At 42.4% G+C, this 21,884-nt stretch overlaps 1 long non-coding RNA gene across 1 annotated transcript in view; it reads left to right on the top strand.

Annotated features, from left to right (window-relative positions):
• The window catches only part of LOC138208485 (uncharacterized), a 42,892-nt gene extending 21,634 nt beyond the window's left edge, over nt 1-21,258 (top strand). Inside the window, exon 3 of the long non-coding RNA XR_011179094.1 lies at nt 21,122-21,258. This is a non-coding gene — a long non-coding RNA (uncharacterized lncRNA). The remainder of the gene's footprint in view (nt 1-21,121) is intronic.
• The last annotated feature ends 626 nt before the right edge of the window (nt 21,259-21,884 follow it).

Here is a 21,884-nt window from a genome sequence, read left to right as displayed (position 1 = left end):
ATCCAGAAGAGTGTGAAGCTCCTATTTCGTCTCTGATTATTCATAAATGTTTACAGGTTTGTGAGCACGAATACCCCGCGTGTGTGTGTGTGTGTGTGTGTGTGTGTGTGTGTGTACGGGTGGCAGTAAATTAAACAAACAGACACTGTCCTTGGATCAGCTTTCTGGGTTTCTCAAGCACCTAGCTTCGAATCAGGGAACACTACAGTTCTGTGTGTTCAATTCCCAGCTGTATAACTGGCTCCATCATACATGCTGTGCACAGAAAGACGGGGAGAGGGGAGAGGGGGAGGAGGAGGGGTCAAAAATAAAAGATGGAGAGAGGGAGTTGGAGGTTGGAGAGGAAGAGACAACACGAGATAGAAACAGAGACCTCGAAAAGGGAGGAGAGAACGAGACGATAGAGAGGATAGAGTAATGAAATTCACCACACAACAGTGCCATCTAGTGGATGCCCTTTTCATCCCTCACTTTATATTTCCTTCCTTTTTTCTCTCCCCCCCCCCCCCCCCCCCCCCCCCCCCCCGCCACCCCCATTATGTCTCATTGTGCCTTCCTTCTGCCTGCCACGCTACCTTCCAAATCTTACAACTTTCCCTGACATAATCACACACACACACACACACACACACACACACACACACACACACACACACACACATATGCACACCCACAGCATTAATATGCATGCGGGGCCAGTGACTATGCACAGATTCCTGATTTGGCATGCTAAAGCGGCAATGACTCGTAATCTTCTCTGCGTACTGTGCCCGTGTACTGCAATGATTCAGAACAAGGAAACCCACACTCAGAGACACACACACACACACACACACACACACACACACACACACACACACACACACACGGTGAAAAAGTTGCAAGCCAGGATGGAAAAAAAAAAAAAAAACACAGTTGTTTGTCCCTGCCGCCCTCTTACCCTTGTTTACTTCTATTTTCCCACACGTGACTTTTTTTTTTCTTACCACTCCATTGTCCCCCGCCTATTTTAGCACATTCCCCACCTCTCTCTGTATTTCCCTCCCTTCATCTCCCTCTTCTCCAGAGCACCACCACCCAGACTGTAAACAGCGGTGACGGATTACTAATTGTCCCGCTCTAGATGCAGGGGGGTGGGGACAGCTGCGGGTGGGTGGACTGGGACGTGGCGCTAGTGTGTGTGTGTGTGTGTGTGTGTGTGTGTGTGTGTATTTGAATCCCACTATCAGACACACACACACACACACACACACACTACAATGTAAAGTGTGTCATGTGTCTACAGAAATGATGAGATGCTATGTGACATTTTGACCTTCACACCATCAAATGTCCTTGATTGAGCGTGTGCAGTTTGATACCTTGGCCATTAGTTTTGCTTTGATAGCCTTAATTAGGCCCTCGGGGGATCGACTGCAATCTTCAAGCAATAAACGCCGTCCTGCAACATAACAATAAAGCAAGGCTTTACTGCAAAGGTGTTTTTTTCTCAAGTGTTGTTTTTTCCTAAGATATGACGAGGACTTTAATAAAACCAAACACACAGATTTAGTGCTGCTTTCTTTTGACAGACGCAGGTGGTAGTGTTACGTCCCATAGTGGCAATTTCTTTACGTCATGCTCAGGGTGGACGGTCTGGAGGGCTGAGATTGTGTTTGAAAAAAAAAAAGGCAGACAAAAAGAGGAGACTGAATATAAAAAGGAAGCAAATAAAAGAAGTTTAGCTGGGTTACTAGTTGCAGAGATTCCCTGTGGAGCTCTCCGTGACAGTAGTTGTTTTTTTTTTTTGTTTTTTTTTTAAAGGAAACACACTCGTTTGTTAAAATGCCAAGAGTTATATGAGAGGTTTGATACCACGATTATATCTGTAAACTGAATAGGAGACTAAAGCCAGGAGTTGGATAGACAACATAAGGACTGGGAAAAGATCTGGCTCTCCCCGAATGCAAGAATCTTTTTAGGGAGAATTTTGTTTTGTTTTGTTCCCAGAATGTAGTCCAACCTTTAAGAAGAACATTCTAAGGAAGAAAATAAATAAATAAATACATCTCCCCGCCCAGACTGAAAATACTAGACTAGAAAACTAGAACCTTTCATATTATTCTTTGATTTTTTTTTTTTTTTTTTTTTTTGAACAGCTCTGTTACAAAGACGTTGCATCTTTGTTCAGTCTGGCTGCCTGGAAAGTCTCTCGGTCACGACGAGGATCCAGGAACTTATATTGCCAACCAAGCTAAGATTTTGTTCTAAAAATGTTCTGAGAATAGTATGCAGACTTCTTGTAATGTTTTCAGCGATAAGGTTTTCATTTGTTGTTCTTCTTCAATAAATACATTTTTTTGTTTGTTTTAATCATGGTCACACAAAACATAAGCACCTTGATTCGTGAGGAGACAGGATATTCCATGAGTGCGCTTTTAACTAGTTAGAGGCTATTTATCTAAACCTTTTTCTTATTAGGAACGAGTAAAGTGTCATGTCTAATCTGTGCTGCTCTCACATAATCTCATTTGCAGATGGGATAACATTCAAATCCATAATCCTAATCCACCCCACAATTGAGATCAAATTGTCAGGTTAAAATTGTGGCTAAAAGTTTCTCTTGTCTCTATGAATCGACGCAGGATGAATGTCCTTTAAAAACCCGTGTTTTACTGCACCAGTTGTGATGTTGGCTGTGCAGGTTGCTGTACAGTGCAGCTGTAAAATCCATAAACACTAAAATCTTAATGCCGCACTAAAAACGGAGTTTGAGTCAGCACACGTTCACTCGCACACATCTCCTTATCTTCCCATCCACCCCCCCCTCGTCCCCTCCTCCCCTCCTTCCCCTCCGCTTCCTGCTTCCTTCCTCTCTCGATGCCAGTGGTCACATCACCCATCAGTTAAACAGACATCAGCCAATGGAGATGCTATCTGTCTATCTTGGCTTGTGGTGCAGGGTAGAACGAGTTGATTGCCCTCATGAATTATATATGCATTATTGATAAGCTCCAGTTTTGCCCACCTTCTATAAATATATATTTATAGAACGTGTCACTTTGTCTAATCGTCACCGGCTGGCCTCGGTGTCCTCAAGCTTCTGGAAGAGAGGACAGCCCAGGAATGGTGCCAAGTGTGTTTATATGCAGGTGTGCAGCTTGGATTATTTGGAAGGGACCATGTTTGCACAAAGAATCTGGTCAACGTGAATGTGATTCCTAATAAAAGTTTCTTGGATAAATATTTTCAGCAGATGAGACAAAAGGACTCCCCTGCGTAACAAAAATGGCGTGGACACATGGATGATTGATTGATTGGATGATTGATTTTGCCTGCTCAGAGCAGCCTCCATCTTCTTCTTGGCAGTTATCGAGCAGCTCGGCAAATGTCATTCATAATTAAAACATACAAAAAAGATGAGTTCAGCTACAGGAGTGCAGGAGGCAAACCGAGCAGGCCAGATCTTCTCGACGCCTTTGCAGCTACAAGGATTGATTTGCTCAAGCATCAGCTCCGCCTTTGCAAAAAATATATCTCCTGTCGGCTCGGGCTGCTCGGTGAATAATTTAAATGTGAACTTTGGCAACTTCGATCCAGTCATCTTTAGGCCACCCAGAGCGAGATCAACGCTAGATTGTTGTGTCATTCAAAGCCGATCTCTTCATTTCTGCTTCAGGCCTTCAGAAGTCGCATCAGAACAGAGCTGCAGGTGTACAATGTACAGACCTCTGGCTGCCTCCGATGTACACACAGAAACAGGAACAGGTGTATGGCTTCATCCAGAGCGAGAGCCAACGCACACCGTCTGTCCTCGACAAATGAACTTGATTTGTAAGGTTTGTTCTCGTGATTGTCCTCCGAGTTCACGTCACGGGACAAACTGTGCAGTGTACTGACTCACAGTAAAATGGGACGCACAGGCACAAAGACGAACATCTTCAAATGCGCTTTGTTAAGCAGGTGAAATACCCCCTCCTGTCGTCAGTCCATGCAAGATAGATTGAATGTATTTGTATTAGTGCATGGATTTTAATGTTGCTCCCGAGAGTTTCCTGTCAAAACAAACTACGTCAAAACCAGCCTACAAATCATGTGGCTCCTTCTATTCCAATGACAGTCCGCCGCTGCAGAAAAAAGCTCTATTGTTTAGTGTTTACCAGCAGTCCAAACTGAGACAATACGACGTGTCACCAGTAATGTGGGTATGCGCTCTGATTGGAGCGTCACGGTGACAAGTCTGTCGCTGACTGCTCCAATCAACAGCCGAGCCATCCTTTTTTCTTTTCTTTTTTTTTTCTTTTTTCAGTGCTCTGATCTCAGTAATCAAGAAAAGGAGGAATCCCAGTGCTGTCAGTTGTGATGACATTTCTTTCTGTACATGTGACAGACCCCTGGAAGTTCTACTTCTCTTTAAGTAGCTCCAAAGTACAATAGGTTCACTTTGAGGAAGAAGGAATAGCTGTAATTGCCATCATTTCCACACCAAACCCTTTCATTTTCCCCCATGTGGTCTGAGAAATTCAACTTGACACATCAAGCCCCTTTTAGACCTTCAGTTTCCATCTGCTACCCTTTACTTTGTCTCTGTCTACCCCTCTGTTATAATGTGGCCTTGTGCACAAAAAGAAGAAGGAAAAAAAAAAAATGGCCTCAACACTTCGTCGGCAAGGTTCTGCAAAAAGCAGCAGCAATTACATTTCAAGCCTTGGGGAAAGGAGAGAGGGGAAAGGAGGGGTGCTGGAAAGAGGAAGAAGTTGGAGGGGTGAGGATATCTGGGTGCGATTGGTCATGCCTTACCCTCCCAGCTGAATCTCAGAGACAGAGAGGTGAGTGCACTGGGATTGCCCATTTTCTTCCTGGATAGAAGGATAGAGTCCTCCCCGGATCTGAAGCTTTGAACACCCCTCCTCCCCCTCCCTCCTCCCCCTTCCCTTCTCTCTCTCTCTCTCTCTCACGTCACAGATAGACAAACAGATGCACACTGACATGCACACACACGATCGGCCTCGGTCACTCCACCCTGTGGGCCAAATGATGACTCAGCGCTTTAATCGTATTTGCAGGGGACTGATGCCCGGAGAGGACTTTCCTCGCCGCAGACCGGGCGAGAGCAAAGAAAGAGATATGGTGAGAGTGATAGTGACAGAGGGAGAGGAGCAGACCAAAGAAGGTCTGCAACCGGAAAAATAAGAGGCAGCCATCAGAATCAAAGGTGCAGCTATTGAACCACAACGACTGTTTCAGTGCGAGCTCATTATTGTTCTCGGCGGTGAGAAGAGACAGCCTTATTATTCTCCGGTGCAGAACAGGAACTCATAACGGGAGATTGCTCGCAGCGTTTATGGAGTAGGGATAATGCTTAGGAGCTTCTCGTCCTCACCTTTGGCACACTCTTTTCTCATAATCCAATCATTTAAGTATTCTCCAGCTTATTTGACTTGTTAGTACTTCTTATTTTGCAGAAAAAAGTGGAGGTTGAGGTTGTTGGGAGGGATTTTAGAAATTTAACTTGTATTTGTGAATGTTCTTTTTCTTTCTTTCTTTCTGCAGTTTGGCAGGAATTAATAGCTACGCTGTCATCGGACAGAACTAAAGCCCTTAAGGATTCAGTGCGGTTTAATTTATCACATCATTTTTCAAATTGTAGCTGTTACACTTATAATACTTTTCCTCTAATAAATCTGCAAGTTTCTTACATAACGTAAGTTATTTAAGTTATGATACGTACGTTTAAGTATTTGGTGTTACATACGTGACATTACTTGCATAAAAGTATTTATTTTCACCAAACTTGGATTTTCCTCACCCTTAACCACATGTTTTTGGGTGTCCACACCGCAGACACATTACTTACTCACACCTACAGGAGGCAAGCATAACACTAACATGGTATCCTCTGGTGGACTGATGGGTGAATTACACGTTTTGCGATATCATCAAATCCGCAAGTCCATCGGTTAGTTAGTTCAGCCTTTACTGGAGCAGTAAACAACAACTACCATGAATACTCCGAAGACTAGAAGCATCCCTGAATGTGCTCACGTGTCGAATGTGAAATGTAATTTGATCAGGAGTCAGTTCAGTATTTTGTATGTAAAAGAACATAGCTGGCTTTTCTTTTACATTTTTTTTTTTTGAGGGGTTTTGTGCTTACAGCCTAAGGCAGTGTATCCTTGCTCATGTTTTGTCTGAGAATGATTAGTTGCAAAGTTTGAATAGCGAAACAAATTTTCAGTTCACTGCTTCAGCAATCTAAAACAACTCCGAAGGGTTGACTTCTGAAGAATGACTTTGGACTGTGTCTGTATCTGCATCTCCGTATGATAGGCTGCTAAACCCGAGGTCACTTTTAATCTCTTTTTTTTTTTTTTTTTCTTCTTTTTTTTTTTTTTTAGATAATGGGAACCCAAAGCACGCGCTGCTCCAGCACAAGCTATTGACTAAGTATTTGCCATGCAAGGAAAATGAATGTGGAGAGTTTATCTCTATTTTTCTGCTTCCACACACTTGTGCATCTGAATTGGTGCGGGCCACTGCCATTAATACTGCGAGCATCACTCGGAGTGTTCAGACAAGTTAGAAAGCAGTCTCTGGAAGGTTCCTGTATCAGTGCCATGGCTGCTATCATGAATGCTTTATGCCCGGTGGCTGCGTGCACATATGCAATGTGTTCTACAGGACCCCACATAAAATCCCCTGATTTTTAAGGAGTAGTTTTTGTTTTTGTTTTTTTCTTCGTTTTTTTTTTAATCATCTCTTTATTTATTGGTTTACTTTGCAGGAGTTTGCGCACCACAGTGGCAGCTCTGTTTATGGAACAAGGGAGAGCATTAAACCTTCTGAATTCACTTGGAAAAAAAAATAATCAAGCGAGCTGTGCAATAAAAACAACAAAGGCTAGCGTAATGAGCACAAGGCTTTCACAGCACCATTATCAGCCAATGCGGAGAGATGAGGGCCCTCGCACAATTACAAGTCCCACACTTATCTTGTCGAAGCAGATTCTGCAGGGGAAAGAGAAGCGTGTGTGTGTGTGTGTGTGTGTGTGTGCGTGCGTGCATGTGTGTGGGAGATGTAGTGCAAAGCCAGGCCTTTAAAAAAGAAAAAAAGAACTCAATAAACTAACAATCTCTGATGGTCCAATATTCTATAGAAATCCACAAACTAAGCAGGACACCACAACATTTCTTCTTCTTTTTTTTTTTTTTTCTGATCTTATGTGATATGGGCCAGCCATTATCTCAGACCGAGGAGCGATGTATAGCAGGCCTTGTTAACCACTGCAAAGTGTTGAAATGTCATGTAACTATGATGGATTGGGTCATATGGCATTTATTATAGTTGCAGCATCTGTGTTAAAGGGTAAACCCTCACTGAATCACACAGAAAACTGCTGCTGGCTGTAATTGTGGGACATATGTCTGCGGGATATGACGTGCCATTATGTCTTGTTTTTTTTTTCCCCCACAAACTGCTGCTTATTAAAGCAACCTCGAGGTATTATTAAATGCACCTCGTGATTTTTTTTTTTTAACAAACATATTTACATTTCTCAGCAACAACCATGCTGTGTATCTTTGATAATCCTCTTAAAAAAAATATGGAGACTCAATTTTTGGAAGACAAAATCACATTACAATGTTGCTACATAGCACTAAAACAAATCAAAACTTCAAAACATCCGCATAAGTATTTTGTTCAAGCAACTCACTGAGGCACAGTTACGTGTTAAAGTTAAGCGACCTCTTGTGGTCGTAAAAAAGGTTTTGTACAATTTGCAGTCTCTGATGCCTCGTCCTCAAATGACCTTTCACCTTACATGAAATGACCATGGCTTCTTAACACTGTATTACCTGATAGTGACACGTAATGTGTTCAAATTACATACCAGGTAACTATGGAAACAAAGTTGATGGAAAGTCAATTAGGATATTTTGCCGTGGTGGCAACACGAATGTAAGATGGGGAAGTGACACAGTTTGAATGATGTCTCTAGAATTAAATTTTTTTCCTTGTTAGGAGGAGGAGGGCTTGGTGGATAGTTCGGTACAACTTAATAATTAATTTTTTTTTGTTTTTAGTTGGAATTCAGATTGAAGAAATTATGCTGGAAAGTTCCGCTGTCGTAATGAAACAGATTCAGCTGGATGTGATTTATACTTTCAATCATCTTTCAGTCATTCGGAAAGAAAGCTGTTTTTTTTGTGTACAGTGCAGTTCCACGTTGCTTTCTAAAGTCAGTACGTGTCCATAACCATGAAATATTCTGAGGGTATTCCTTTCAAACAAACTGTACAGTCAATGCCGACTTGACTGGTAGACACTTTAAACCAGAAAGGAGAGAATCACCTAGTGGAATGAGTTTGTTCGGGGGGGGGGGGCCTGCGGTGGGCAGAAGAGCAGTGATTCATGATGAACAATGGTCAGGTTCATTTGTTGGACTTGTGATGTTAGAAGTTCATCTGACTCAGTTACTTTGTATCTCTGCTTGCCCTTATCTTTTCATCTCGCTTGTTACTCTCTGCTGAGCAGTACAGTAGCAAATTAGGCAGAAATACTGGAGTCCTCGCTTAAATTTGAATGGAAATATGAGAAGTAAATAAAAACTATTAATCAGCGGGAAATGGTCTTCTTAACCAACCTATTGTTTAACCGCTCATACGCCTTGTTAAATATGAAAAATGGTCCAGTATAAGATGTGAACCTGTTGTGTCCATGCGCCAGCCTGAGGGATCTGCACTTCCAATCGGTCGACCGATTAAGCATTCCCCAACAATCCTAGTAAGGAAGACGGATACAGTGAAGTGTGTGGCGGGTTACTTCTGCATTACAAGGTCACTGCCCACTTTACATGTCTGTGCGGGGTGAAATGCATTGTGTGTGTTTGTGGGGGTAGTTGTTGCTCAGTGTTATGTGAAGTTCACTTGGGTATATATGTGTGACTCCTCTTCAGCCTTCTCGTAGCTTCGGGCAAAGTCTGCTCCAGTGCCGAAATGCTGCAGTGTCATTTGCTCAACAGCAAGGGACTAAACAATGTTTGGTTTGGGAGGGCTAGATTGCTGGTGTTGCTCGAAGCCTTCCTCCCACACTGCGTCTGTAAATCTTCTATACAGGTGGGAATTAGCAACAGTGAAGTAGTGGGCCACTTGTGCATCTTTGGTAAGGCAGTGGAATCAGAAGCCAAGTAATACCCACACAAGGCTGTAGAGCAACAAATGAAAGATGTACCTGTCTGTTATGTGGTGACTTGTTCGCTCTTCTTAGTTTCATGTGTAAACTATGTTCCTCATTTTTCGAGGCAACATGTCGACTTTATCACCCACAAGTTCATCATCAAGCCTAAAGGTTGGTACCGTCAGCTGTAGACTATCGTCCTCCAGAAAACGAGTCCAAAAACATTTTGTGCAAGAAGCTTGGCATGAACCAGTTATGTTTTAAAATCAAGGGACCCTGTCTTGTCTTCCACTAAAGTTACTAGTTAATGCAAGTTTTTCTTCATTGTATAAAGATTGGACGCCGTTCGGCGCAGAAGACCGCTGTTCGCTTCAGTTTCCAACCACGAGTTGGGGCAGTTTTTTTTACATTTGCCATTGTGCCAAAGATTACATAACTTTTGGGAAGTAGTCAAAATGTTGTCTTTCCTTAACCCTAGCTGAGTGTTTTTTGTGCCTAAACTTAAGCAGGGGCACTCATTTAGAAGCTTCCCCGGTGGGTCCTATTTACGGCTAAAAACAACCAGCTTACATTGGACGTATGGGTTGGAGGACTTGTGTTTGAGGTGTTGCTTCCGGTCGCCAACTTTCCACTCTGCGAAAGTGAAAGATTATTGTCTACATATCACACTTTACCTCGTTACAAATCCCCCGCAGGCTGCGTCATTGGCTTATCACTTTAGTGTCAAGTGTTCAGCTACTCTAGGCACAAGAGCACCGGCCATATAGTGACACTGCTTCACGAACAGAAAAATCTGACCAGTGGCAAAGAATGAGAGGAAAGAGAATGATGCAGGACTAAGCGGGAAAAGCCAGCACTTAAAGAGACAGATGACTGACCCTCCAAAGCCAACCAATCCCTTCTCAGCAGTGACCTCTTACAACAGCTGATTTAGTAATTGACATCCCCCCCCCCCTCTCTCATGTTGATCCTGGCTTCTGGCTAGTGGTTCACTCAGCAGTATTCACACCATCCAATTCCTAAAAGATGTAGTTAATCAGAGGCTCTCTGTGAGAGGCTTCAGCTCTCAAATGGGGCTGCTCATCAAATCTCTAGCATTACAATTTGTTGATATAGCTTCTTTTTTTTTGTTCAGTCTCTTGCCATATGTTTGTCTTGAATCTCTCTATGTTCTTAGAGATGTGTAGTGTCCTCAATGGCCAGTTGCCTGGTCTTATTCTTTTGTAATAATAATAGAAAAAAACATGATTTATGATGAAGTTTTGCTTTATGCCAAAAGAAAGAAAAAAACAGTTTCAGAGATCCACACTTTTCTTGGCTGTAAACTTTTGAGAGTTTCTCACATGCACACAGTCAACTAATTGGAATGGATTGACAGATTCTTCTCTGCAACACCACAATCAAAAGATCCTTTAAATGAGAAGCAGTTCAAAAGAAGACAATATTGCGGCGCAGTCGATCACTGATCATCACGGAATAACTGCAGGCTGCCATTAGAAGGCACAGTGCAGCCTTATGATTTATAGTCATACTTTTCTGTTTGTCCCTTCAAGCAATCTCCATATATCAACATATATTGAACCCTCCCATAAGAGAAAGATAAATGAATATGATAAAAATATATATTTTTTTTGTTTTTACGTCTTCATTGATAAAGCCTGAGACTTGATGCCACACATGGTGTTTTTACTGTCACAGAAATGTTGGGGAGGACATCGGCGCTCCTCGACTGGCGCTTGCACATTGACACTTTTAATGCCACTGCCAGAGAGGAAATATGGTTGATGACCTAACACATGGGCTTACTGCTGATGGTCACAATGAGAAGGCTCAGTGTCAAAGCCATTATACAAGGCTCTGAAAAAAAAAAAAACCCGCACACAAATCAACCTCTGCCAGCATGCTAAGGTTCTCCACAGAGAGCCATCGGGGAAATTTCCCTTTTCATCAGCTTTTCTCTTCTTCCAACAAGAACCAGTTAAAAGATCAGGATTTGATATGCTGTCACTCATCTCCTGCCTGATTTGGTTGACAGGCGGGGTTCATGAGCTGCTGCGGAGTTGATGCGAACCAAGCAGGGGAGGAAATTTCAAAGCTTCATGAGATTCCCCCACTGAGCAGAAAGGCAATCATTAGGAATTAGAAAAGGGAGGAGGACGAGGGAAAATAGTTTAGGGGAAAAGGGAATAAATTTAATGGCAAGTCAATAGGTATTGATTTTGAGGATGTAAATTTCTAAACGGCAGAGGAGTGCCTGTTCGGTCACGGGCTATCAGGATCCAAAATGGGGCTAAAACAGATGAGGGGATATTATCTACTACTCACTGTGTCTAGTACTCTTCACCATTCTGCCCCGCTACCTCTCCGGTCACCGACAGTTCTCGTTCACTTCTCCGTCTCATTCTCTTTCTCTGTCATTCTCTCCCTCCTCTCTCCATCCCCTTTGTATTACTGCCAAGCAGTCAAATGGATGTTGGCATATTTTAGAGCGCTGTTGTCCAACCCTCTCTCATGCACAGGCCAAGTCCGTGGCTCAGCAGAGTGCAACTTGGCAGCCGACGAGACAAGCACACTAAAGCAATTAGCGCAGCCACCAACAGTCGCTTGGAGAACTGAACGTTCGTTCTGTTCACGAGTCAAACAGAGAGTATTATTTATATCCAAAGGTCAGCACCCTCTCTGTCAGAGGATTTCAGATTTGTTAATGTGGGACGTTTACACTGCGGGCTCGAGGAAAAAAAAAGCAAAACAAAAGAAGTCGAAACAGAGTGATGCTAAAAGAGCAGGGCTGTGACAAAACCACCTCCACCGCACATGCACACGAGTATAGCAGAGGGTGAAGCTGGGCGGAGCAAAGAGATCAGGATTTTAACAACCTCCATCACACACACACACGCACACGCACGCGCACGCGCGCACACACTTGCAGACATGCAGCACACGGCAACCCGAGCAAAGAGGTCAGTCAGAGTGGCGCACTGTAAAAGGCGGCGGAGTATGACAACCTCAGAGGGGCTGACCGCCCTTGCTGTCAGAAAAGATGACCCTCATCTCACAGTCTTTGTTCGGAACAAGAGAGGAAGCAAAGCGGACAAAAATGACAGCGGAGCAAAAGAATAGTAGGCGCTTCCGGGATACCTGAGAGTTTCTGGGCTGACGTGACGTGCTCGGCATGAATGTGCCGGTTCTGTGTGGATTCCTGCGCAGGTTCGCAGTGCAGCTGTTGATGAGTAGTTGGGTTGTCAGTGTGAGGTGGTGGGAGTGGTGTGAAAATTAGCAGCTCAAGTGTCAAACTTGGGTGATTTAATCTTCATGATAATGACGAGGTTTCCCATAGTGATGCAAATTTGCAACTGTTTCATGACATTTTATGTGTTTCATAGTTTCATCAGTAAAGAAACGTACACAATCGACTTGATTAAGAGCATGATATGGGAAGGGAACACCAATTACGTTTAGTCTAAACCAGAGGTTTCACAACTTTTCATACGAAAGTACCACTATCAAATTTCCCAAAGTACCACTTCCAAGTGCAGATGGCAACAATTTTTCCTGTTTTTAATAGAATAAAAATTCCCTGATTTGACCCTGAAAAAGCCTTAAAATACAACAGCATAAGGCAGCTGTTTCAAAATTACTGAATACATTTACATGTACTATCGCCGAGGCTCCTCTTCAGCTTTGAAGTGTTCGTCTGACTTGTCAGGATCAGCGTTGGCACTTTCCCCTTGACTGTTTTTTGGACCTTGTAGCCGTTTTAAAATTGCATCCCTTCACTTAGATAAAATCAATACCTGAAGAGGTTGAATCAGATGTCAGAGTTATGCCTTGTTGGACATGATATTCCGTCACCCTACGTGGCTTATCACCAGCAAGTTTGAATGATTCATCACTGTTTCTTTTACTTTATTGCAACGTCATGTGCACATTTAATCGCTGTTGTCTGTAATAAAAAGAACATTTTATTCAATTTTATGGACTTAAACCAGTTTGAGTGTAATTGTTAGGCCTTTCAGCACAGCTCCCCTGTACCACCAGTGGTGCACCTACCACTAGCTATTGCATATAAAAGCTCCAGTTGGTCGATCATCTCTTTTTGATGATCAATTTGGTTTATTTCTAGTCTCATTGATTATTGCTTCATTAGGTCGACCACCTGCAGGAGTCCAGCAGTGAATTTAATTTTGGACATTTTAAAGCTTCCTTGACCCAAGACGTTTATTTACTAAACCATTTCAGAGGTTTAACGGCGGTGTTCAAATAATGTTATGAGATTTTAAGTCTCCACCTGGAGCATCAGTTGCTAATACAAGTTGTGATTTATGATGACCACTCTCTTTTAGCGAGCCGAGGGCCCGGGGCCTGAGATGTCAGTCAATACCTGCAATATTGCCTCATTTGCAGCACCTGTCAAAGTGACTTACGCCCCATGCACCCGCAAACCCGCAAACACACACGTACGCATACACAAACACACCTCCCCCACTGTCAAAGTAAATTGGGTGCATGTTCTCTAAACCCTATTTATGAGTCTCCCATTGTTTTTCTTGATGTAGTGTCTGACTCGGGGAAGAAAGGGCAAAACTCATCCAACCATCAGCCGGGAAGCTGAAAAAAATAAAAAGTATATGTATTTGAAAGGGAGAGAGAGGCAGAGATGGACAGACAGGACAAAGAAGACAGAAAGGTTGAAACAGCCTGGCAGACATAAGAAAGAGATAGATGGATGGAGAGACCGAAAGAGGAGGAGGTGAGACAAACACAAAGACAGTTGGAGGGATAGACTGTATGCCATGAACTCAGCTGACAACCCCCCCCCCCCCCCCCCCCTCCATCCTCAGCTTCCTGTCACTCACAGCTGATGACAGCCCCCATCCTGTCTCTGCCTCCGTCACCTCAATCACACAAGGGCCTGATACTGTCATCACATTTTGAGCACCATATCAAACTAGTACATTGCCGTGTGTGTGTATTTGTGTGTACCTGATTGGGTATGTGACCCCTCGCTGGGGAAAGAATGTGAGTGTGTGCAAATGCCTTGATTGTGTGTCTACAGTTTGATGAGCGAGCCTTCTTGAGAAAAGTCTGTCTGACTGTCGGCCTATCTGACAAGCTTCCATTCGGAGGAAAGCCTATGGATTAGGCCGAGCCAACAAATACACCCGTCGTAAATCTCAGTTGCTTACACCCGGACAGCAAATGCTTCGATCTCAGGGCCGCATTGAATACAAATCAAAGTCTGTGATGTTGGTATTTGGACCCTTTGCTAACACTCTCAGCACTCCGGTTGATGTAAAACCCAGGAAACATGGATTATATGATTGGTACTAAAAGATTTGAGTTTGTTTCTAAAGTTTAAAAGTCAAACATCAGCCAGTATTATCCACGTACTTAATATCCCATGTTTGGAATGGTTGTAGACATTTTCTAATCTGATTTCAGCTCTATAAAACTGCACTCGCATTCCTTGAAATGTTACATTAACCAGTGAAACCAGACCAACTGCGTGCTACCGGCACTTTAAATGCTACTGACACAAGTGACTGGTACACTGAAAAAGAAGCCAAAGCATTGCAGTCGCCCCCTGGTGGCTGGTTGCAGTATAGGTTGTAAACAAAGCCCGCTCTATGTTAGCAGATGGGAAATCGGGCAAATACAAAAATCTAAATAGACCTAAAATAATGTTGCTATAAAAAGGAGGTGTGACTTTGTGATTGACAGCTGCTCTGAGAGATGTAGTTGCGGAGGCATGGTTGTATAGACAAGACCTCGAGACTTCACCCTTAACCACTGCCGAGCAGAAATCGCTACCGAAAACGCGTCATTGTGGTTACACGGTGAAAAAGCAGCCTCTATGAAATTATATGAGTAAATTTATGGCCACAGCTGATATATACTTTGTGGAAATGTTTTTTTAGTTCACTACATCCCTGCAGCCATCTGAGGGAGGCAGGACACATATACTTTTACATCGGTAGCTTATGAATGCATAACGGTAGAAATAGCTTGGAATGATGCAGTCATATTAATGCCTTCATCAAACATTTTTAATTTTTAATTTATGTCATCATTGTGCAAGTAAAAAAAAAAAAAAAAAAACCTGACCATCAGCCTCTGGCTGCAGACTTGAGGTGCTGCTTCTCCAGGAATTACAAATTCTGTTGGGCTGTTGTTATCATGCATCATGTGATTGACACAACTATTTCAGAAAAATTAGAGCTGTGATGTGGCTGGCTACAAGGGAATTCATGAACTACCACCCCCTCCAATTCACATTCCATTCCTGTCAGCTTTTTTAACGCTTATTGCTGCTGCATGTACATGAACGGAAATAGCAGGTGTGCTCGGAGACACCTACACATTCACCCGAGACCTGCCGCTTTCCACTTACAGCATCCCTGGGCTTGCACAGTTAAAATAGCACGTAGTGTCATCTTTTACATATCTTCTGGCTTAGAGGTCAAACTCAATGACTGCATCCCTGCTGCGTGACACTGACATGATGGTGCTTCAGTCATTTCATCATATGTCAACCTTCTGACAAGCATATGGTACAGGCAACATGATGCCGAAAGCCCGATTGACTGCAGAAGATGATATTCTGTCACACACCCCAATTGTTCCTTCAACAGAGTCTTCGGCCAAACCAACACTGTCACTCAAAAGCAGCAGCCCAGAATAAGAACACGATTGCTCAGCAGGTGAGGCACAAGTAAACACCAAGTCTTGACTTCTTGATCTGCGAAAGGTTTTGCTGTTCAGTGCACTAAAGGCTCGTCGGCTGGAACTGCACCACTTTCCCAGACGAAGTGACCGTGCATGTGGTGGTCCTTGTCAGTTTTGTCGAGTTAAGGAGTTCGAGTTTGGACACAAACAGCCAATGCAGAACCATAGCGGGTTGGCGAGATGCAAAAGCTTTTACCACATTAGATTCAAGTGGACAAGGACGAGCTTTACCTCTGGCTACTTCCAAATGTATGTGTTTGGACTCCGGTTAGATACCAATCCATCAAAAAAAAAAGACCCCTTTTCTTCCGTTACAACCAAAATAGTTGGGTAGCTGTTTTTAACATCATTCTGCCTGCTCTTGTTCTCCCCAGCTGTTATCACTGCTGTTCTCTTGGCCTCTGCTTCGCTTGCTCCCTCTGAACCTTCACGAAGCAAATGCTCTTGCCCTGTTCAAATCTATGCACATATTCAGAGAAATGTCCTTTCCTGCCTGTGCAGGTGTTCCATTTTTAAAAATATAAGTTATGGATTTATTCATTAACTTTCATTATGTCCACTCAGAGGACACGAGAGGAGACAAGCAAGTGTGTGTGTGTGTCTATGTGCCTGCATATGGACAATGATGTGGAGGATTATGGCTAACCTTTAGTTTTGGCCATTTTAAGATGATTAATTTGCCACTGTGTTTTTTTTAGCTGCAGGGCAGATGCAAGCAGAGAAAACTTATAATTGCCTCAGAACAGCATACCCTTCTCAATGTCAAGCCCATGATAGAGGACCCCGATTCAATGATGCCTAATCTAGCAGGGATTTAATCAGAAAACTGATACAGTTGAAAAAGCAGTGGGAGGTCATTATATTTCAGAATAAGTGCTGCTTGTTTTTTTTTTTTGTTTTTTTTTGCTCCACATAAAAAAGTTATACTGTCAGCCATGCTGAAGCTGGACGTATCACATTATTTTGTGACATCACAAATTTACAGAAGTCCAAAGGACACAGTTGCTGAAGATGGGTTGTGTGTATTTCTCCACGTACTGAGCACTATTACACTCTCATATTATTTATGTAGCCTGTAGACCTGCTTTATAATAATATAAAAATGAAAATCTCAATATATACAACATGGGACCTTTACCATGTTTGGCTTCAAATGGAAACGCTGATAATTTGGATTTACAGACACCGCCCTGGATTTGTTTGTGGCCTAGATTATGTTTAACAGAGTTGTGTACTATTTCAAACTCTCTTAGTAAAACATTTTTTTACTTACTTCCAGTAAGAAGTTCCTGTTGTTAACTTCTTTCCGTACCCGCTGCTTCATTTCACAGAATGTTTTTTTATTCTGTCTATAAAGGTTATTCCAAGTGAGTTCGTATTGTGCTTGTATAAAGTTTGAGGAGTTTGGAGAAACTTATTAAAAGAAAAGAATTTCCACAATTGATACATCAGATGTATTTATATTCTGATCCAAAAATCCTTTCAATTCCCAACATGTAACTCGCTCAGGTTCTTTATTAGAATCCTGTACTCAGAAAATGATCTTTGAAACCAGTTTGTTAATGGTTAAAAAAAAAAAATGGGTAGTCTCCCAAGGTAACCTTGACATCACTGACATCATCACAGGTTATTTTCTCACACTTGGCAAAGCTCCAGGAGAGCTACTACTCCACAGGCCGAGTAGTACTTCCCCTAAGAAGTAAACCAACTTTGAAATGTAAAACTGCACTGAAAAGTCCCCAGTGGTAAAATATGTTTCCACATATTTTCAGACTGTTTCACAGGTTTCAGTATTTTATGGTCAAAGGGGACAGCATTTATAGAAGTGCATTAGCGTTGTGTTAGGTTGGCTGCCTTTGTGCAGTCAGAAGCAGTAAGAGCACCAGTCTACTGTGTGTCCTCCTGTTACTTGTGGACTGCTTGGTTTAACCACATTAATTGTCAGTGCATTCTTGTTAAGAGGAAAACATTTTAATGCCCGATATCTTAAGTCCTATTAATATAATACATGTTTCGATCTGCTTCAGCTGGTGTGACATCTCCACAACAGTAGCAATTAAAAACAGCAGCAAATATAAATAATAGCAGCACAGCACACATTGCATCCATCCTCGCCCATGCTATTTTATCCTCGTCTTGTTGCACTCCTCTTGTGCAATCCTTGTCCTCATTTGCATTTTAATTCCTGTGCTTGTGCGGCACGGCATGGCTAATCCTGCGCTAACCTAAATGAGGCCTGTGTTCTCAGCTAAAGAGTGTGTGTTCCTGTCTCGGCCTCGCCGCCTCACTCTGAAAACCCTTCTCTTTTTTTTTTTTTTTTTTTTTTTTTTTTTCACGTTCCCGTCAGAGACTCACACAAATTTGTCTGCATCCGTGAATACCCACGCTCGTGCAGTCACACAAGGCTCACGCGCACACACACACACACACACGCACGCACTGACAGCCACAGTAAGCACAGAAACAGATACACATTTATCTAGCAGGCTGGAAATCTTTAGTTCTCTCTTAAACACACCACATAACCTCATTCCCCCTCACTCCCTCCCCTCCCACAGCATCATATCTTGGTGAGGAAAACAAGATAGCCAATTAAATCAATCCTCGCACCTTGTGTATATGCTATGCAAATGCTCCTCCAGCTGAGGGAAGGAAAGGGGTGACAAATTCTGGCTCTCGGCTCTCTCTCTCTCCTTCCTCTACCTACAGTAAAAAAAAAAAAAAAAAAAAAGGTGCTTAGATGGAAAGAGGATTACAGCTTTCCTACCCACCTGAGACGCCTGTTGGGGGCTTTATTGTGTTTGTGCGTGAAAAGCCCTTTTACTAAAGTGCTGACGAGCTGTGGCGAAATGCCTAGACAGAGTGAGAGAGAGAGAGATGCAAATTGTGCTGTTGGTGAGTGCATCCTGATTGTATTTAGATAATGCTTAACACAGCAGCTGTTCATTTAGGCGTGCGTGCGCGCGCGCGTGCGTCGATGCACGGAGGCAGGAGTTCGGCGTATGTGTGCACCGATGTGTAAATGCATCTTTGGTTTGTATTTGTTCATATACGGGCGGTGCGTTTGTCAACCAACTCCTGCTGCCTTAAACGCTCTATGCTACCATTTTCTGTCCCCGGGCCCCGAATTGTGCATTTTTAGCAACGCCTCCATTCATATTTATTCATCTTTTAAGAGCATCTTACATGTGTCTCACTGACTAATGACGATTTTACTTATTTGTTTGAGTTATAAATTTGGACTCTGCGGGCCTGGCTCCCTTTGCACTATTTTGGATCCCGCACGAGATACATGAGAGCCATGGATGTCACATGAACTGGGTGTATCTGGGTGTGAAAAGTGAAATCAATGCAGGCATTCAGGGGTGCAGGCAGGGTGCCGGTATAGGTGGGCGGGGCAGAGTGTCCTGGTCATCTCAGTTTTCCCCAGCTTTTCCAAATACGGTCTGCCTTTAAAAAAAACAAAAAAAAAACAAGGCGGCGACAACCAAAATTACTCCAAACTTTAAAACGGCAGTTCAAAAACTACTGGGTGACGTCCTTCATGCTGGAGAGGTTGATGTTTCAAGTTCAACACGTAATCACTAACTTGGAGACAACATCTATTTTGTTGTGTGGTTGTTCAACTCTGTAACTAAAAGTTTACTTGACACAAATGGGTTTGGAAATTTGGACTGTTTCAAGGTTTTTTTTTTGCCATTCTTGCCAAACAAGCCATGGGGGTCTGGTATTTCTGATGGAATCCCGATGAGCTGGCTGACTCACCGGGCATAAAATCAGGTGTTTTCAAAGCTTTTTTTTTTCTCTTTCTTTTCTGTTTGCTGTTTGGTCAAGGTTGTCACCTGCTGTGCTGGCTGCTGGGCCAATCATTTGCCTTCAAACACCTGCACCGGTGTGTGTGTCCAAGTGATGGAAAGAGGATGAGAGTTATTTTCAAAAACACATTGTGCATTTGGCTGCTGTTTGCCTCTGCACAGACATTTCCATGATGCTTAATTTATTATTTTGAGAGATTTTACTTGGCCCGTGCTTTTTTTTAATGTATTTTATTAATCACAGATTTGGGTCTGTCCAATACATAAATAAATCAGGATTATTTTTTCTGGTAACCACTCACCCTAAAGTTGTACTGACTATGGCTTGCTGACTTTAACATAAAGGGATACTAAACGGATTTGCAGTCTCAAGACGTAGCACACATTCTGAGAAAGAAAAAAAAAAAAAACATGTAAAATGTCTTCTGTGACCCTAGAGGAGCTTTGACATGTCTAAGAGAGTCCATGCAGGGTGCAACATTTTCACAGAAATCTTGTGTTACACGCTGCGGCACAGAGTTTGACAGATGTAGGCTTTTAGCAGACAAGAAGACTCTATCAAAGATGCTATTGAGTTCCATTATGGGGAGTGTAGGGTAGAGAGTTTTTGAAGCTTGAGCCATATCAGAAAAAAGTCAGGATATCTCAACCTCTATTGCATCAATTTTGACTGTTCTTTTTTTATTATCTTTATCTTCTAAGTCCCCCTATTTTATGAAAGTGCACTAAAGAAGATGAACAGAAGTAAGCCTAGTGTTGAAATGTTTGGTTTAAGGAAATTAACTGTGCAGGATACAAAATAGCTTACAAAAAAATCAATCTCGAGAGTCTTCAAACTTTTGGTACTAAAGCTGTGGCGTACTCGTTTACAGTGCAGGTGTCTCGACTATAATTACATCTTCAGTTTAATTACAGAGGCCCCATGGAGTCTCCTTGAACAAACAAAAGTTTTCACTTGCATTCACTGTTACTAAGCGCCTTGTGTGTGTCCTCGAGGCCTCACTAACATATGCACTTATTAACTTTCATGTTTGCAAGCTTGTGCAGCATTTTTAAAAGAGCACAAAGGAACTGCATTGTAATCAAAGCATGTAGATTGACCTACCCTAGGGTTGGACACCAAAACAAATGGAACACTGGAAGATTTGCAATAACTTTGCTTGATGTGAAAGGTGGAAAGTAAGTGGGTTTGTATGCAGGGAAGTTAAAAAAAAAGTTTGCTTGCTGAGAGGAAATCCGAGCTACGCCAATGGATATACAGAGATGTTTGCGTGTCAGATGATATACGCCGCTACAGAAAAAGAAATCTACCTGTACAAACAAAGTTCTGCCCATGAAAGAGCCGTGGAAATGTTCCAGGCAAGGCAAAAAGAATCCCTACCAAATCAAATGTGACAGAGCGGCATATCTTCTCTTATTTGTAGATTTAAATTGGCCGCCTGTTGAGGAGTTTGATCTCTTGCCTTTTGTGACCACCTGGATTGAAGCTGGGTATCGCCATGGGAACTTGGACAGAAACCAGCCCAGTCAAGTGAACCAAAGCCTCTCTGGTCCAGCCTTTCTAAAGGTAAGTCAGAGTCTATTAGTCTATTAGTCTATTAGCTGTAATTGTAGGTTCTTAGTTTTTGTGGCAGCTGGCTATAATGGCAAACACATTATAATGCAAGCTTCAAAAATAATAATAAGAAAACTTTAAAGGGTGCCACGAGTTTATTTCATAAGTTCCAATGCAACATATGTGCCTAGTTGTGTAAACAAAGAATGCAGCAAACAATAATTGAAATTTATGCAACGCTTAACTATATGGTAATTGATTAATATATTCGATCTCCATGCTGCTTCACTGCATATTTAAATAGTCTAAAAAAAATTAAACGAGTTAACCTACAAAATAGAAGTCCTTAATGTATCTCAGCTGTATTGCAAAACAAAAAAATGATTCGATTAAAATGCAACAGTGCTAATTCTTGACTGTGATTTACTGGCCGCGACAACCGACCGCCCGACTGTCGCAGGGTATTTTGTATCTTTTAGCCCCTCTACTAGTTGTCATATTGTGTGCATTGGGGATTCACGCTGTCACTAATCACATAAACATACGGGTGTTTAGGGAACCAATTCTGAAACAATAACTCATTTTTGGCCCTTTTAATTTGATGGTTTAATGCAGATCAGATAAGGAGCCGA

The sequence above is a fragment of the Embiotoca jacksoni genome, unplaced genomic scaffold, assembly GCF_022577435.1.
Source record: "Embiotoca jacksoni isolate LCO1_2020_lvr unplaced genomic scaffold, fEmbJac1.0.p SCAF_38, whole genome shotgun sequence".
Classification (NCBI taxonomy): domain Eukaryota; kingdom Metazoa; phylum Chordata; class Actinopteri; family Embiotocidae; genus Embiotoca; species Embiotoca jacksoni.
Note: the sequence above shows the minus strand (reverse complement) of the source record. Positions and strands in the feature narration are given on the sequence as shown.